The sequence below is a fragment of the Chrysemys picta genome, chromosome 5 (assembly GCF_011386835.1).
Source record: "Chrysemys picta bellii isolate R12L10 chromosome 5, ASM1138683v2, whole genome shotgun sequence".
Classification (NCBI taxonomy): domain Eukaryota; kingdom Metazoa; phylum Chordata; order Testudines; family Emydidae; genus Chrysemys; species Chrysemys picta.
This window is the reverse complement of record NC_088795.1, coordinates 20,429,349-20,440,925: the sequence shown is the minus strand read 5'-3', so window position 1 is coordinate 20,440,925 and position 11,577 is coordinate 20,429,349. Positions and strand designations below refer to the sequence as shown.

Genomic DNA, 11,577 nt, shown 5'->3' with positions numbered 1-11,577 from the left:
AAAGACAAAGTGGACAAGACCACAGAAGCACCAAAGGATTAGTGGAAGGGAAGAAAAAGCCCCGGAGAAAGGATGGAGACACACTGCATGCATGCCCCCGCTTCCCCGTAATGAGGGCTCGGGTCTTAAACACTTGTTTCAGTGGGCTTAAGCCCCCTAGAAGTGCCAAGTAGAAGGACCTCCCTGTAAATAATGATCAAGGTCCTTTGCCTCCAAACAAATGATTTGGGTATCCATTACATATCGGAAGCTCAAGGACCATGCTTAAATATGGGCTCAGGTCTCTTTCTGTTTCACACCTTTTAAATGCCCTGTGTGATTCACCTCTCTGTGCAACAATGGTTTAGTGCCTCCATCCGTCAAGTGAGATGGAGTGGCCTCCCACTGAGCTGGAAGGGGCGGGTCCACTCTCTGATCCCTGGTGGGAGGAGCCAGGCTGGGCTCACCCCTCCTGCAGGAGGCTAAGGGGTGGGACAGGAAGTATAAAAGGCAGAACCTCTACTGTAGTTCAGTCTGAGCTAGGAAAGGGAGCAGATGGCTGCTCTAGAGCTTGAAGTGGAATTACCACTGTGTTCTACCCGAGGATGAGACTGGCCTAGGAGAAGAGCTGCTGGGATTGTTGTTTGCTGTATACCTTCAGGAGATGAAGGATGATGACCCTGAGCTGCAGGTACCTTATGGGGGGAGAGTAGGAAGTACCTAGAGATAGCTGATTATAGTTTAGTTCTGTGGCTGCCAGAATGCTGGTCAATGTGTTCTGGTTGGCTCCCTGCTGAGCCAGTGGTGGAACACTCTCATGGGTGGGGTCCTGGGCTGGAGTAGAGTGGACCTGGATTTTCCCCTGTGTTCTGCTGCTAACTCCACCGTGGGTTGGTAGCTTTGCCATCTTAGGTTCAGAGGCCTGTTTCTCTCTCGGGTCTGGGCCTCTAAACTGCTTGCTTTGCCCTGCCTGGGGGTTTAGGCTCCTTGAGATTATTGAAGTGAACTGTCCCACCTAAGATCTAATCCCTGATAGAGGGTGGTGCCCCAGGGGAGTAATGAGGTGTAGTGGTCTCCCACTGAGGGGGAGGGACACTACCAACCCACTAACCCTGCCCCCCAAAAAATCTAGTTTCTCTTGGGCCCCAGGCAACTGCTGAGCAAAAATTCCCCTGGCTAGTGAGGGACTGTAGGTCTCTCCTTTTCCCCACTCAGGGTTCTGGTCTCTATTCATGCCTTTATCTAATGACCACCTTTTAGGAAGGGTTTGGGTCACCTTTCCCATGCTTAGTTAGTCATGGGTCACTTTCATGTGCCAGGTAAAATGACTGCCCTGTAAACCCAGTGTAAGGTCTTAACTCTCTCAATCTCAAAATAGTGAGGCCTTTTTGTACCTTCAGGCCACTACTGCCTCACTGCTGGCCAAGAAATGCATAGATACAGGGGCACAACTATTATCATTAATAATCTGATTTTTTTAAGCTGTAACTTCAGCTAAATGCATAATACTAGTTTGTCAGAAATCAATACAATCATTGATAACTGGGATGGACCAGAGGGAGGACTGGATGCAGGAGGGAAAGCTGGAGGAGTTTGGTAAGGGGGATGGGCTGTGACAATGCTTTGGTTTAGCACGGCAAGTCAAACTCAGACATAGCAATGCATGGCACATTATCCAGAGAGGAAGAATGAATGCATGATGCTTCCAATGCCCTAGATCTTAAAATCTGGAATCTATGGAGCAAGAGGATATTGGTGGGGAGGGTGGAGGCATAACATTCTGGGGTTCAATCCACACCAGTAAGAAATTATGTAACTCCCACCCCATCCCCTTGCAGCTCTGGGGGTCTTAAATGCTATACTGCTGTGACTCTCAGGCTGGACACCAATAGCCCGCAGATAAGCATGTGGGTCACCCCGGCTTCACTGCCCACTTCTTGCAGTGTGACACAAACACACTCTCATGCCTGAATTTCTTCCAAACCAGCTGTCAATGGGATAATCAGCCAAGGTTCCCAGAATTGAGTTACTATGTTACCCCTCTCCGCCTCAGCAAGTGAGTTTTACCCTTGCTAAGTTGTATGACATCTCCCTGATGTCCCTGTCCCTTTTGTCAGGAAACTCTTCAGGACTGTCAATCCAAACCTTGCCACTAACCAACAAACCCCCTACTCCTCCGTTCCCCAGAGACATTTCCCTGCAGTGGCCCACCTTCTCTTGGAACAATCAGAAACTAAGCTTGCTGCTCCTTTAAAGAGATGGTAACAATAACTCATGAATTGTGGTTAACAATAACTCTAAATTTAATCACAGCACTGAATTGGTTTATCGTAAAAGTGCACTAAACAATAGGTGACAGGTTTAAGTGACTCCAAGTATAAGCAGTAATGCTAGAAAGGGTGACAAAAGTGGAAAAAAGTCTTGTAAGACCAAATTAAACTTCAGCAAGTAAAAATCCTCACCTAAGCAGTTTCTCAACTGCAATCACTACCCAGATGCTTGAACCTCCTTGGTTGAAGGATCCAATGTTCTGGGATTTTGAGAGACCAGGCCTCTTGAATCCCATCAGTCATGGATAACTCAAATGTCTTTTTGTCCTGGTGATGGTGTACTCCCCACATGAGCCCTCAAGGGTTAAATTAGGCTAGGCAGGCCCAATTAAGCAGCAAATAGGGGAGAGGTAGGCTATGAGGGGGTTGCTAATTGGAAGCAAGCTCTCACCTGTGAGACCAGGCAGGACTTGCGTAAAACTAAAAGACTGGCAACAGGAAGATGGCTGCAGGATGGGCAATAGTGTAAAGTATAATATCTGAGTATCCATAAATCTCCATAGTGCAATATAGAGGTTTCAAAATATGAATAACCAGTGTATCAAAGGCTTTCATACAAGACCTCACTTGATGCACTCTTATAGTACATAAGGCTGTATTTGAATTGTGTGCAAAAATTGCAGCTGAATTGTAGACAAGCCATGGAAAATGGTGGGAAAGTAGTAATGGACCTTATTTACAGTAATAAAGTCCATTACTACTCTGTAATTTAGAGTAGCCACCCAGGGCTCCCACTGTCAAAATGGCACTGGAAGCCTAATATTGTTGAATCCACAATATTGCAAGTTAAGTAGGGCCTTAATCATATAGTCATGTATACAATTAGTTGATGCAATTGCTTATCATTTGAGGGTCCTTATAGCAAAGAGGGTGTCTCCCCTACTCTCTAGGTAGGTGGCTGTTTACCTTTTTATGTAAATGTACCTTCATTGTCTCTGCCTGACGACCGAGCTGGTCAGGCAAGCAAATACACAGTACTTTGTCTAAGGCATGCTGTGTTTATGTATTCCTTGTCTAATTTTAGGCGCATCATTCTAGTATAGCTATAACTATTTGCGCACACCCCATCCATCATGTAAATATATTAATGATCAGTGAGTTGTTTTCCAGTGATCCATTATATGCCACCTTTTGGCTATCTATCAGGACAACACTGTATTAGCTGTAGTGAGCATGTCCGGCCTGATGAGAATTTTTGATACACAATAGTAAATCACTGATGGGCCTCTGTCAAAGGGAGGGTGCATTTTAACTTACCAGTTGGAGGCTCTGGTTCCTGCCATGACTTGGGGGTCCTCCCCTAGGCTCATTGGGGTGAGGGTGGGGTGGTCTTCCTCAACTGGGTACAAAGAAACATGCTACTTGTCTTCCAGGGCATCCTCCACAGTCCCTGATGCCTCATCAGCATCCCATCTGCCTCATGGTCTGACAGGGTTGAGGAGGGGGTCATGACTGGCTTCTAGCTGCGCATTGGAAGCAGTTGACAGCACTCAGCCATGCTCCTTGAAGAAGGGGCATGTACAATAAGCCCACCTGGAGCAACTGTTGGAGTGTTTTGCATCTTGCATGGGAGCCTCCATTGTTTGTTTCATTCTGGTCCTGGTCTGGAATCTGCTCCCCAGCCGCTCTTACTCAGTGAAATTTCTTGATACAGGTGACTGTTCCTGCCACTCCAGGAGAAGCCGTAGAGGACACTGTACTTCCACCACACATTCATCCACATCTGGATGTGGTTGGTGGGCCAGGTGGCGGCTCTCGGAGCAGGATCTGGAAAAAGGGGTAAACGGTGAGGTGGCAAAATTTGCATATGATACAAAACTACTCAAAATAGTTAAGTCCCAGGCAGACTGCAAAGACCTACAAAAGGATCTCTTGAAACTGGGTGACTGGCCAACAAAATGACAGATGAAATTCACTGTTGATAAATGCAAAGTAACGCCCATTGCTAGACATAATCCCAACTATACATATAAAATGATGGGGTCTGAATTAGATCTTACCCCTCAAGAAAGATCTTGGAGTCATTGTGGATGTTTCTCTGGAAACATTCACTCAATGTACAGCAGCAGTCAAAAAAGTGAACAGAATGCTGGGCATATCTAAAAGGGATAGATAAGACAGAAAAATCATATTGCCTCTATATAAATCCATGTAATACCCACATCTCGAATACTGTAGGCACATGTTGTTGCTCCATTTAAGATAAACACCTCTACCTCGCTATAATGCTGTCCTCGGAGCCAAAAAAATCTTACTGCATTATAGGTGAAACCATGTTATATTGAACTTGCTTTGAGCCACCTGAGTACACAGCCCTGCCCCCGGAGCACTGCTTTACTGTGTTATATCGGGTCGTGTTACCTCGAGGTAGAGGTGTATTGGAAAAGGGCAACTGTCAAAGCTATTTTTCCCCACTCTGGCGCTTTGCGTGCAGAAGGTGGGGGGGCCCACAAGGACTCTAAAAATTAATACTGGCCACTCCAGGCTTGTAGTAAACTTCCAAGGTTAGGGCTTCTCTCTGACCTTGGATGGGTAGATGCTGCCACCACCCAAGTGCAAAAATCCCTTTGGACCCAGGAAGGAACACTTGGGAATTCCTTCCTGTGGGGTACCCTTAAGCCCTTTCACCCCTGTCTCCCTTTGGGGAAGAGCTGAGAAGAAAACAAAGGAGATCAGCTGTTGCCACCAGCTAATTAAACATCATAGGCACAAACCTCTTGGGGACAAATCCAATCCTGTTCTTAAAGGTAAATTTTATTAAACAAAATACATTTGGAACTTGGGATTTTGCTAGATTTAAAAACCCCACTTACAGAAATTAAACATCAAGAAGGTTATTCTTGAGGTCCAGTTTAATGCTTACAAGCATTTGGGGTTAGCACAGAGGAGTCTGCTAGCCAATAAGACATAAACAGATAAACCAAATCATGTCTTTCTAGACACTTCCTGATCTATTTGCATATCTGGGGTTTCAAATAAGGACTTCTAGGTATGATCTAATTTTCCATACTTGGCTTAAAGCTTCTTGTAGCATTGCTTCTATGTGTCTCGTCTCTGAATGAGACGGGGGAATTTTCCCCCCCCCAATTTTAAAAAAATTCTAGCCCTCCCATTGGCTCTTTTGGTCAGGTGCCCACTCCCTTCCTTTTACCTGTGGACTTGTTAACCCTTTACAGGTAAAGCAAGTAGAGAACAGCTACTAACAGACTTTCATAGCTGGCTGAATGGGTGTCCATAAAAGGGAGCTACCCCCCCTTAATTTATATCAGCAATAAAAATGATTAGGGGTATGGAACAGCTTCTGTATGAGGAGAGATTAATAAGATGGCCTTTTCAGCTTGGAAAATAGATGACTAAGGGGGGGATATGGTAGAGGTCTATTAAAATCATGACTGGTGTGGAGAAAGTGAATAGGGAAGTGTTACATACTCCTTCTCATAACACAAGAACTAGGGGTTACCAAATGAAATAATAAGCAACCAGTTTAAAACAAAAAGGCAATTTTCACACAATGTCAACAGTCAACCTGTGATCCTCTTTGCCAGAGGATGTTGTGAAGGCCAAGACTATAACAGGGTTCAAAAAACTAGATAAAATCATGGAGGATAGGTCCATCAATAGCTATTAGCCAGTATGGACAGGGATGGTGTCCCTAGCCTCTGTTTGCCAGAAGCTGGGAATGAACGACAGGGAAAGGATCACTTGATGATCACCTGTTCTGTTCATTCCATCTGGGGCACCTGGCATTGGCCACTGTCAGAAGACAGGATACTGGGCTAGATGGACCTTTGGTCTGAGCCAGTACGGCCATTCTTATGGTCCATTGTCACCTGTGAAGAGTGCAGTGGAAAGCAGTTCTGATATGGTCAGTGCAACATGCTATTACTAGTGAAAATGGGGTCACAGGGCACTTTACAGATTGGGTAACAGTCAAGTAGAAAAGGTTTGGTATGTAGTGGGAATGAGGGTGGAGAACTACTAGTGCCAGGTCTCTAGTTTGTCCCTTACCCCCATCCATGCTGCAAACTGGCACAGGTATGGAAGGAAGGTGTTTACCCACACCCCTCAGACATACTAGCCTACTCACCCTTCAGACACATCCTTCTGGAGTTTAGGTGTGGACAACAGAGGGCCATGGACACATGTACAGTTGTTAGTGCATAGGTACCCTTAGATAGCCACACCCACCTTCACATTACTTGGGGTCTGGCTACTAACTGTTGAACAACAAGAGACAAAATGTTGGGATGTATGCCACGCTGTCTGGGGTGGTTTACAACAGTGTCTAACTCAGAGCAGAGTGTCAAAAAGCAGTGCAGACACCTCAAACTGGTTGTATGAACTAGAATTAGACTTCATCAACCTAGTAACAAACGAACTCCAGAAGTACTATACCAGTCAGTCCATTGGGCACTCCAGTCTGTCTTGTCACCCAGGCAAGCTGAACTTAGAGATAGTTGACAGATAACCTGTCTGGTCATTCAGTGACAGACCTGCGGGTGGCTATATTACAACAGAAAAACTTCAAAAACAGACTCCAACGAGAAACTGCTGAGCTAGAATTGATATGCAAACTAGACACAATCAACTCCGGTTTGAATAAGGACTGGGAATGGTTGGGCCATTACAAACATTGAAATCTATCTCCCCTTGTAAGTATTCTCACACTTGTTATCTAACTGTCTGTCTGTGCTGGGCTAGCTTGATTATCACTTCAAAAGTTTTTTTCTCTTAATTAATTGGCCTCTCAGAGGTGGTAAGACAACTCCCACCTGTTTATGCTCTCTGTATGTGTGTATATATATCTCCTCAATATATGTTCCATTCTATATGCATCCGAAGAAGTGGGCTATAGTCCACGAAAGCTTATGCTCTAATAAATTTGTTAGTCTCTAAGGTGCCACAAGTCCTCCTGTTCTTCTTTTTGCGGATACAGACTAACACGGCTGCTACTCTGAAACCTTAGAGATAGTTGGTTGCCATACACCAAAGATCATGAGATTCAGGTTGCTTGCAGTCCCAAGGGACCACTTACCCTAGGTCAGAGCTCACACCAAAGACCACGCTTGTAGCCAGCCTATAGCCAACTAAGGATTTAACTAGGAAAAATAAATGAGTTATTTACAGGTTAAAGCAGGCAAAGGAATCAACAAATGAGTTTAGTCTATGGTATTAAAAGTTGACAGTGGGGGTCCATCTGCATTCAGTGCTTACAGATGACCACAAGGATCTCTGCTTCCTAGCTTCAGCCCTGTGAGTCAACTTCAAAGAGCTGCCATGAACACTTTTTTTAAAATTTATCTTTATTTCCTTCTTCCAGAATTCAAGCTGATGGGATGAGCCCTTTTGCACCTAGCCCATGCAGGAGCAATTAATAAGTCTTTATATTGTGGTGATCCGTGGCCCATTTAGTTTTGGTAGGTCCTCTTGCCCATTAGGAATGACTTTCATAGCTTTACCTAGTGCTAAATCCCTTTTTTCTTTAATTGCATAGTTCAAAACAAATACTTAAGTGTTTGCTCTATAGCAAACAAAATACCATTTTATAGGTATGGTCTATCTACATTAGAAGTAAGATTCATACATGGTAGCAACTTGCAAGCCTTACAATGCATTTAGTCTTTATGAAAGTCCACTACCCATATTAATTATACCAACACACAGGTAAGCTGGACTGGCTTCCAGCAATGAATTTGTTAGTGCTTGGCTGAGGCCTGAAAGCTGCCATTTGATCTGCCAGTGTCAATATAATCCAGGAATTCATAGCAAATGCTGTATTGGATGCAAAAGTTCTGGAATTTGCTGCTCTCAAGAGTATGTTGGATTTCAGTGAGGAACCCAAAATCCTAATATTTATTCTTCTACAAGGAGAATCACCTTATCATGAAATGCAAGATATTTTAGGTAATCTAAACTACAAGTTAGGGGCATGGTTTTTGTTGTAATATAGTTATGCTAGTATGAAAGTGCCTTATAATGGTCTATCTTGTGTTGCTTCCTGAATCAGAATAATCTTTTATACCAGTATAGCTGTTGATGCTAGGGGAATGGCTGCAGTGAACTAAGCTGTTAGCTCAAGTAGCAAGTCCTGAGCAATGAAAATATTGTGCTTCTTGATCCCAGAAAGATGTGACCTTTTCAATTTGAATAAAAATCTACAAAGACTAGAACTTAAACACTTTGGGCCTGATTTTCAAAATTAGTTGCATTGTAATTTTGCAGAATTTAGTATGGAATAAGATATTTGTGGATGTAAACTGACTTCATGCAAAATTTGCCATTTCTCCATGCAAATACTTTGATTTGTGCATGCAGTTGTCATTAGGTGGGCAATTGAGCCTATCTTTAAAACTCAGGCACTTAATCCACTTGGCAAGTAGCCATACAAATGTACAGATATTACACCTGAAATCTCCTATGCTAATATTCTGAATGATAACCTGAGAAATTCCTTTCTAGACAGTTTCATGCCAATAAACTGTGTTCTTTAAAAAAAAAAAACTTAGCTGACAAGTTACTAGAATAGAACAATGTTATGTGTACTCACAGTTGGGACTCGATTTCTAGAAAACTAAAAGCTGGAGGCATCCTAAAAGTGAATTTAGTCCTCTTGAGTGCTGAGTACAAGGCTGACAAACCTGACAGAAAATATCAAATGTGAGCAGAGGATGAAAGACTGGGGTCTAAATGCATACCTAATAAACCACTAGGAACACTGCAATCACCTGTAATGAGAATACAAAACAATAAATGGGCTCCAATAATTGTGGAACCAACTGTTTTACAGAAGCCTGTGCACATTCCAGGGTTGATGTGTCCTTTCATTTCTGTACAGATAGTGGCCCCAGATGACCATGTTCTGAAAGTATCAGAGGGGTAGCTGTGTTACTTTTTACATGTTCTGAAAGGTTATTTCCCAAAAATAGATTACCCCTAGTTATTCCTGGCCACAAAGGAGTTGGGATTGTCAAGAGTGTTGTCAAAGGAGTGACTTTTGTGGAAACCAGCTATGGGAAATGAGGATTCCATTTTCAAAATGGAAGCCCAAAAAGCTGTCCATAATTACACAAGAGTTTAGGGCTTGTTCATGCACCATTGAAGTTAATGGCAGTATTACCATTGACTTCAATAGGAGCAGGCTGCTACTGTGTGAATATGCAATGAAGTTAAAATGTAGCTTTCTATTCTACAGCTTAATGATTAGTGCCATATCCACATGCAGTGAGGGGGAAGAGAATCTAATTATTTAGGCCTTTTCTGGTTCTCTAACTCAGATTCTAAAATATATTACTCAAAATGGTTGCCTTCTCAGTACAAAGCCATCTCAAAACTTTCCCTCTGCAGGGGGACTACTGCCTTGCTTTCTTCTAATGAGCACTGGGAGGCCACAAACTTATTTCTATTCCAATGAGGGGAAATCTAATAACTTGGGTAACAGGGCCTATATTTTAAGTTGAGACTCATGATTTATCATTCTGCTTACGATTTTTAATAGCTTTAAGTACAAAAGTTTTACCTCTTTGATTTAGTTTTAACTGTATAAATGTGTTAATTATCTAAAAGATTAGATGAGAATTCTTAAAGCTTAGATGCTATTTAATTTTGTGACTAATTCTTTGTACACTTAAAGTACTAAAAATGATGCTTCCCCATCTCCAGCTGACAGGTAAAGCAGAATTTTTCAGAGGACAGCATAATAAAGAGTGCTTGATTGAAAAGCCGCAGTAGACAGACTTGTTGCCTGGCAGTTAATGAGTCTGTTTGGTTCAGAAGCTATTTAAGATGAGATCTGTTTCTTTTTTTCCTAAGAAGCAAAGTCACCTTTTTCTTTGTCTCTCTCAGTGTGGGGAATGCAGCTCCTATTTGAATCCTGACACCAACTGTTGCCTGAAGACAGTGAGACATTCACTTTATCTGTATTTCACCCACTGACAACATTAGTCATGCCTTTATAGAACTGTCAAGTCTGGATGTCTCCCAGCTGCTTCTCTGAATCACAGGAACTGCATGCTGCACAGACTTACCTGCCAAGGGAAGCAGATTCACCATTTCCTGTGGCTCATCAGCACCTTCGCAGAATACAGTCGCACCCAGTTCTGTCCTAGCAAGAATTGCTGCTGCTCCTCCTCTGGATAAAGTCTGTGGGGTTTCCGCTGTTTATGGGGCTGCCATCAATATTGCCAAGGTATGGACTTGTGTACACAATCACTTTTCAAGGACAAATGGCACAATTGCTTTCTTAGCCTATTAATGAATTGTATGTAGCTGAAAACTTCCCCAAGTTTCAGGACTACAACTTATGGATGGATTCTTAGAGTCCCCTGTTTTAGTGTTATGCAGGTTAAACCTGATTCTGCTTATGCCATCTTCAGTTTGGGCAGAGTTGGCCTCTCTGGCTGTAAATCAGCTGGTGCTTCCCAGATTGTTGGGATCAACATCAACAAAGATGAAATTTTCCAAGACTAAAGTTAGGAGCCACTGAATGAATAAACCCTCTAGATTTCAAGAAACATTCAGGAGGTGGTTTGTGACGGTGTGGACTACTGTCAAAGTGTACTCCATTAGTGGCCCATTGTTAGAGCAAACCTAACTAATATTGTTCCCGATCTGGTGGCTGGCCTTGTTGCTCATGTAATTTTCACAGGACTCCCTATCAAGAAGCCTCATCTTCAGACCGGCACTCAGACTAAGTAAAGTAACAGCTCCCTGAAATAAAACATGGCCAAGACTACCCTTGTACAGAGAAGAGTACACTTCTTGCTATATAAATGATGGATAACTGGAGAGAAAGTTGATATACTAATTTTTATATCTAAGACAATTTGTAGTCTAAAATTTTACTGAAATAAATCTGCAGTCTATTGTACTTTGTAGTACTGAGGATGTCTCTTTTCATAACTTTACTTCCTCTCGATGTCTTGTACATCAAGATATCATATCTGCTTTCACATCCTACCACATGAGCTCTGGAAGCTGTGATGTACCTAGTCTAGCCTTCCATGGGTCTTGTGCGCCCCAGGCAGAGAACAGGAGGCCCTGGCAATCAGGGCCAGCTCCAGGCACCAGCCCAATGGACAGGGGTGGCACATCCAGCTCTTCGGGGGCAATTCGGCAGCGGGTCCCTCTTGGAGCAAAGGACCAGCCACTGAAGCGGCGGCGGTAGAGCTGCTGCCAAAGTGCTGCAGATTGCAATTGCAGGTTTTCTTCCCCTCCCCCCACCGCTTGGCATGGCAAAAACCCTGGAGCTGGCCCTGCTCGCAATGGCAGG

General features: G+C 43.3%; 1 long non-coding RNA gene across 1 annotated transcript; it reads left to right on the top strand.

Annotated features, from left to right (window-relative positions):
• The first annotated feature begins 493 nt into the window (after positions 1-493).
• On the top strand, positions 494-11,175 carry LOC135983556 (uncharacterized). The gene is made up of 3 exons (XR_010601239.1): positions 494-670; positions 3,964-4,095; positions 10,152-11,175. It is a non-coding gene; the product is annotated as an uncharacterized LOC135983556 (long non-coding RNA).
• Positions 11,176-11,577: the final 402 nt, after the last annotated feature.